Here is a 7,762-nt window from a genome sequence, read left to right on the forward strand (position 1 = left end):
TTTGTAAATTTGATTCAGTCATCTGCACCTTAATATCTCCAAGGCCTTCATAGGTGTCAAGGTTCCTTTGATCTTTTTCTTCCTTTGTCAGAGTTGTCATGCCTTCTTTCGGGAGATTTCTTTAATGGATCTTGTCAGATAGTGATTCTTTATGACCATGGTGTTCTTCACATGCTTCTTGGACTAGCCAACAACCTTATACTCCTTATGTGAGCTTTTCTTCTTGTTGATCTTTATTAGATGTAGTACATGCTCTTGAGTATGTCTTCGACAAAGAGATCCTTTTGTATTTGTGAGAGATTTTTCGGCGAAAATCACATGGAATACCATTTGTCGACGCGTTTCGAACCAACTAGTGTGGTTCATCGTCAGGACAAGTTGAAGAAACAGATCCAGCCTAGCAAGTTAAATAGTCTGAGCAGAGCCTCCAACGGCTAACTTGACCAACGGCTAGTTTGACTCTAGGACCGGGGTCAAAATTATTTTATTAATTTAATTAGTAATCTCTGGGATCAATATATAAATATATAAAATTTTAATGGGTATTTAGTTAAAAAATATTACAAAAATTATAAGTTAATTAGTATTTAAAGGAAATCTAGTTAAATAAAGGACTTTATAATATATGAATAAATTGAATAAATATAAAATAATTTTACTTAAAAGAATTATTAAAAATTATAAGTTAATTAGTTATATAAAGGGCATTATAATATCAGAATAAAATAAAGTAATATCAAAAGCATGCTAGGTTAGTTAGAAAAATATTTAAAAAGTAAAAGTTGATTAAAATTTAATTGGAAAATTAGTTATGTAAAGGACCTTATAATAAATTATATGCATAAATAAAATATATATATAAATAATTGAAAAGGGGGGGAATATTTATAAAATTAAAAGAAAGTTAGTACCAAAGGACCTTATAAGTTAAAACAAATGAGAAAATTAACACTCTAATAAAATAAAAAAATCAAAATAAATCAAAATCAAAATAAAAATAAAATAAAAGTAAAATAAACTAAATAAACAAATAAATAAATAATAATAATAATAAAATAAATAAATAAAGAAATAAATGAGTAAAATATATATATATATATATATAAATAATAATAATAATAATAATAATAATAAAATAAAAAACAACCAAGGAGGAGGGCGGAAAAACGACTACGAAGGGAGTGCTGGGACCCAACACCTACTGATTTTTCAGCCATCCTCTCTATTGAGATTGCTTGGCCTCTTTTCAATCTCAAACGCTTCCCTAAATTTACGATGATGGAAATGCGAAACCTTAGCAATAACACTAGCCTCCTCAATACAAACATGATGATTGGTTTTCTCAGCATGTTCAGCTAAAGCGGAAGACTTATCTCTCCTATGCTTAAGGTCCGCTGCATGCTCGCTAATCCTTTGATTAATGGAGCGACCAGTCTCCCCAATATAGGGGGTCCCACAGGAACAAGGGATCATATAAACACCTTTCATATCCTTAGGGTCGATAGGATCCTTCACCGATCTGAGGGACATACGAATGGTGTTCAGGGGCCTAAAAGTCACAGGGATACTATGCTTCCTGAGAATCCTTCCAATTCTATCAGTGACCCCCTGAACATACGGAATATGGACACCTGGAATTTGTTCCTTTGGTTCCCTTTTAGTCAAAGAATTCTTGGAAGCTTTAAGGAAAGCCTTCTCACCCATGTATCTACTATAACCATTCTCAACAAAGACATCAAGCAGATGGGATTTTTCTTTCTCAAAGCTCTTCTTGTCTGAGATCCTTAGGGCCCGAGTAGCAAGGGTATTGAGAACACCCATCTTTTGAGCCAGGAAATGGTGGGAACTGGCATGAAGATACTGCTCCGTTGAGTTTTCTTCCGAAAAAGTTGATGGGCGAGGGAACCATCACTATTCTTAGAAATAAGAATATCAAGGAATGGAAGGCATCCATCAACTTCCTGCTCCTTAGTGAACTTAATGGCTGAGGATTGATTGTTGAGATGATCAAAGAAGAGATCAAGCTCAACCTGGCCATGAGACCAGATGACATTGGTGTCATCCACATACCTTTTCCACAACTTTGGCAAAAGCCAGGAAGAGTTCAGAGCCTTGGACTCAAAATCCTCCATAAACAGATTAGCAACGACAGGGGAAAGGGGGGAGCCCATCGCAACCCCACAGGTTTTCTCGAAGAACTCTCCCTCAAAACTAAAGAAGGTGGAGGTGAGACAGATCTCAACCAACCTGGCCATGTCAGGATCTGTTAGGCGGTTGATCACCTCCATGGCCTCATTAATAGGGATGCAAGTGAACAGGGATACAACATCAAAACTAACAAGAATGTCCCCAGGTTCAAGCTTAATGTCCTTGAGTTCTTCAATAAAGGAAGCAGAGTCCTTTACGAAGGACTCCGTATGACCGACTAAGGGCTTAAGCTTTAACGCAAGGAACTTCGCCAGAAGGTAGGTAGGACCTCCAATGGTGTTGACGATGGGCCTTAAGGGGGCTCCTTCCTTGTGAATCTTGGGGAGACCATAGATTTTAGGAGTAATAGGGTTGCTTTCAATGAGTTTTTGGTGCAAGGAACTTATTGAGCCAATGGATTTAATGGCCAAAGCCACATTCCTAGCAACCTTCTTCAACAGATTTTTGGGGAGCTTTTTGTAGCTACCACTATTATGAAGGTGATCCAACATCTTGCTGCGGTAATCAACCTTATTAAGAATGACGGCAGCACCACCCTTGTCTGCTTTAAGAACAACGATATCCTTGTTCTGGTTTAAGGATCTGAGAGCTAAAGATTCCTCCTTGCTAAGGTTGCTCTTAGGCGGCCTAGCCTTTCTCAAGGCAAAAGCACAATCCTGCCTAATAGTATCCTTGATCCTATCAGGCAAACCTCTGATCCCAAACTCAATATCACAAATAATATCCTCCACGGGGATTTTTCTAGGGGCTAAGGCAAAATTTAATCTTTTGCCCAGAACATTAAAAACAGAAGGGGGAAAATCGAAACTGGAAAGATTTATAACCTTGTTACTAGAATGAGAAGAAAGGGAAAGATTATTAATACCAGAGGTCCTCCCATTCTTATTATTTTTCATGTTAGAGGCGTTGGTGTTAATCTTGTCCATACAGTTATTATTATAATTATTAATATTATTATTATTATTAATACCATAAATATTGTTATTACTATCATAATTAATAATGTCATTATTATTATTCATAATATTATTATTATTCTTATTCATGTTACTATTATTATCATTATTCATGTTATTAATGAATTTATTATTATTATAAGTAGTGTTATTATTATTATTAATAAAATTATTATTATAAATCATATTAATGTTATTATTACTGTTTATATTATTATTATAATCCTTATTAATAATGCTGATGCGATTATTCATAATACTATTATTAAAAATCATATCAACCGTATCAATACCAACCTGAGGCATTGCACAACCAGCGGGATCTCCAACACAGAACGAAGAACCGGGATCATGAACCAAACCCGCGCTAATCTCTCCAAACCGGCCAGCCACCTTACTACCGGGGATCACGGTCTTGCTCAGCACCGGGGACGAGGTGCTATCATTCAGCGACGGCGAATTCAGGAACTCCACGCTGTCTATATCACACCGGCTTGCCAGATCAACATTTAATATCCTGCCATACGCTGAGGAATCAGAGCCATCAGCAGGAGAACGCAGATTTAGAACCACGGGATCGGAACCCTCGATGCCCGGGGAGGCAGAGCATTCACTCGACGACAGCGCAGATGGATCAACACCTCGGCTGCTGTCAATTGAAGACCGTCTAACGCCTGGAGACAAAATACGATCAGGCTTACTGGCGATCGGATGGGAGCATTCGCTGACCTTAGAGTGATTTCCTACAACGCAGGAACCAGGACGAACGCTCCCCTGAGAAGCAGGCTCCATATTGCAGGAAGCAAGGGGCCCTTGGCCTTCCTCAGCGCAGAGATGACCCTGGTTACTACCTTCAGGTAAAACAGAACCCACTATAGATGAAAGCAGGTCTGAAGAGACAGAATCGGCTCCATCAGAGTGAGCTGAGTTATCCAGTGACGGGAAACCAGAGACCCCACCTGAGCAGCGAGATAACCAATCATTCAGCGCAGAGATTTGCTCAGATGAGACATGGCTGCGGGAAGCTGCTCCTAAGGTTCTATCAAGAAATGCTGAATTCCCAGCTAGCCTTAGAAACTTAGAAGCTTGATTCTGCTTCCGAATCTCCTCTAACCGAAGAGACTTCAGAGCAGAACAGGCATCTATTCTGGCCCAAAGGGAGGCCGAAAATAAGTTACCAAGAACTAGATGCAAATCTAAAAGAACCCGAGAAAGCTGATTCAAGGATTTTCTAACCTTACTGATTTCCGCCCTTATTAACGCCAAACTCGCCTTAAGGAAAACCTGATGGTTTTGGGGATTGTGAAGGCGGTGCTTAATCCGGGCAAAGACAGGAATGACGGAGGAGTCTCTGCATCGTTTAAGAAAAGCTAGATCTGTCTTCAACCTTGAAACCTGCAAGCGAGCCCGTTCAAAATGGTGAACCTTGGTTGCAATGGCTTTTCCGTGCAGGGATTCAATTATAGAGTTCAGGCTTCTGTGATCCATATCAAGTTTGTGAGAGATTTTTCGGCGAAAATCACATGGAATACCATTTGTCGACGCGTTTCGAACCAACTAGTGTGGTTCATCATTAGGACAAGTTGAAGAAACAGATCCAGCCTAGCAAGTTAAATTGTCTGAGCAGAGCCTCCAATGGCTAACTTGACCAATGGCTAGTTTGACTCTAGGACTGGGGTCATAGAAGCCTGAACTCTATAGATCCTTTTGTATTTGATCATGTTTTTCAAGATAGAAGTATTGATCTACAACCATACGACATGACATAATAAAACTTAAATCCAAGTATACATATCTCATTTTACCTTTAGGTTGTACAGACTTCATTCAATAGCTTCCTTGATTGAAAATAATTTTAACTCCTTGAACTGCTCTTACGTCATCATATTCATGAACTCCACAAGTTGGATTATCTCTTGAAACACTTGCTTCATCCCTGGGTCAGTGAATCTTCTAGTGAAGATTCCATCATAGAATCTTGAGGATCTTAAAGATCCCTATTCAACAGATGTTTCCCTTTTGCATGATGAGCCTTCTTCAAATGTTTGAGTTTTGCAAAGTTGTAATCTACAGCTTGCCTTCTTTCATAGAAACCGTAAGTTGTTGAGGTATTGTCTAGTCAATTTAACGTCTTAAATTGCTCTACATAAATTATCAATCTGGGTATCGTAAACTGATGAAGTGTGGTGCACCATATGTGCTTAGTTAACCTTTTTCTTACTTCGTTGTTTTATAGTTTATGTTGTTTTGGAGGTTTTGTTTTTGTTGGTTTCCTAAAGTGACTAATGCAAATGGAAATCCTATTTTAAGGTCTTAAGAATACTTTTAAAGGTATAGTATGGATAGAGATTTCAAGACAAGGCCTATGTCCCTAATGGTAACTTCCAAAACTTAGCACCTCAAAAGATCTCAAAACATGTTATTGATGGAATTAGTACTTAAACAAAAGTGTAAATATGCAGCTACTTCAATCAAAATAGAATGCAACAACCAATCAATGAGCTAGTGACTATGAAACCCAGTATCCTTGCTGTTGTATAAAAATAAAACTGAACTTAAAGCAATTCAAAAACTGTAAGCAAAGTAAGCTAAATCATATTACATCAACTCATATTCTGACCCATCACCATTTGACTCGCTCTGGCTATAGGAGGTAATCATAAAAAAATTGAGCAATCTGATATCTAATTTGCATAAAATGAAACTAATATTAAACTACACATCCATACTTCAATCCCTCACCATTCGACTCGCTCTGGTTGTAGGAGGTAACTGAAAATGACATGAGCAATTCAATAACTAACTTGCAGAAAAATAAACTAATATCAAACTACGCATTCATACTTCAATCTCTCACCATTTGAGTCACTCTGGCTATAGGAGATGAGCAATTCAATAACTAACTTGCAGAAAAATAAACTAATATCAAACTACGCATTCATACTTCAATCCCTCACCATTTGAGTCGCTCTGGCTATAGGAGTTAACTGAAAATGACATGAGCAGTATAATATCTATCTTGCAGAAAATTAAATGAACAAAACAAAAATGAAAGAAATAAACAATGCTGGAATTAGAACTCAGAAAATAAATCAGCAGAAGGACAAGATGATTCCATCATGTCATTAGTCATTAAAAAGCTATGTGCATTACTAATCTACAATCAACCGGTTGAACACACTTGCATGAATTAAAATTGCATGAATGAAAAATATAATCTATCAAACTTGAAAGCAATTAAATGACATAATGAAATCAAAGCAAAATTTACAAAATGAAATCTACTCTACTTTACATTCTAATATGCTCCATGAAATCTACTTCACATCTCCTTCCATGTTAAGAACATCAAAGCTTTATTCAAATTCTTCAAAATCACAAAGTACAACAAAGTTCTCAAAAGCTTTCAAAAGCCATCAAGGAAGAACTACAAACTCCAAGCTAAAGAACTCACAAACTAAAAGACTAACAAGCTTAAGAACTAACAAATGAAGGAGAGAGATCTCCTATTTATACAAAAATATGAGAGCCATCTCATTAATGAGAGTCCATGAATCTCTCCCTCTACCTCTAGAGTCCTAATCAAAATAGGAACTGATAAGACACATGTCTTCTTAGAGTTACAATAGAATTAGGAGATGTGACACATATTCTCATGATCCCATGATTCTTTCCACTCAAATTCGAATTTGGCCTTAGAGTGCCACATAAGGGTCTTTTAGAAGCCTCCTTTCAACCTACACATGTCAACAATCTCAACCCATTTGTTAGGTATAAGCATATGCACATTATTTTCTAATTTTTAACCACAAATTCACTTGAAAGGCTTAGAATTAATAAATATTGGAAAAACATAAATGTGGCCTAATGATAATGAAAGTGGCATGAATGTGGTGACATAGTAGTGAAATGGAGGTGATATAATGGACATAATAGTGAAAGTGTAATGGAAATGAATGACATTTTCAAGACTCAACATACCCCCCAACTGAAGTTATTGCATGTCTCATGCCATATATATTACATTAACTCTTTTGATCCTTGAGCTTTGGCTTAACTTTGCATGATATCATTTGATAACTTCATATTTCTGCAAAGTGTTCCACTTGAATTGCAACATGGTTGGTTCTTGTGTTACAACCATTTTTTCTTTGTTGCCTTCTATTTTGATCTTTGAACTTTGCATAATGATATTTTGATTATTATTTCAAAGTATATCTTTATTGGATTGCATGATGGTTGGTTCTTGTGTAACAACCATGATTTTGTTTGTATCCAATTTATCCTTTAAGCACTTTTTTAAAAGCCATTGTATGCTCATAATAGCAATGTAATAATTAATATATGTTGGAAGTATGTGGGCTCCTGAATATGATATGGACATGACAAGATATGAATATGAATGTATTCCCCCCCCCCCCAACTGATGGTATTGGCAATTTTACGAAATGAGGAAGAGAAATGTTTTTCCAACAATTATCATTCTAGCTTTTTATGGAATTCTATGGTCAAAAGTTAGAAAATGGCGTACCTTCACTTACCCTTTGGAATGGATGAGTTGTATGTGTAGTAGCTGAAAATTTCTGATTATATTCTTC

Source organism: Pinus tabuliformis, chromosome 3_2 (genome assembly GCF_031772625.1).
Source record: "Pinus tabuliformis cultivar Carrire ecotype Pingquan chromosome 3_2, CPIR1, whole genome shotgun sequence".
In the NCBI taxonomy this organism is placed as follows: domain Eukaryota; kingdom Viridiplantae; phylum Streptophyta; class Pinopsida; order Pinales; family Pinaceae; genus Pinus; species Pinus tabuliformis.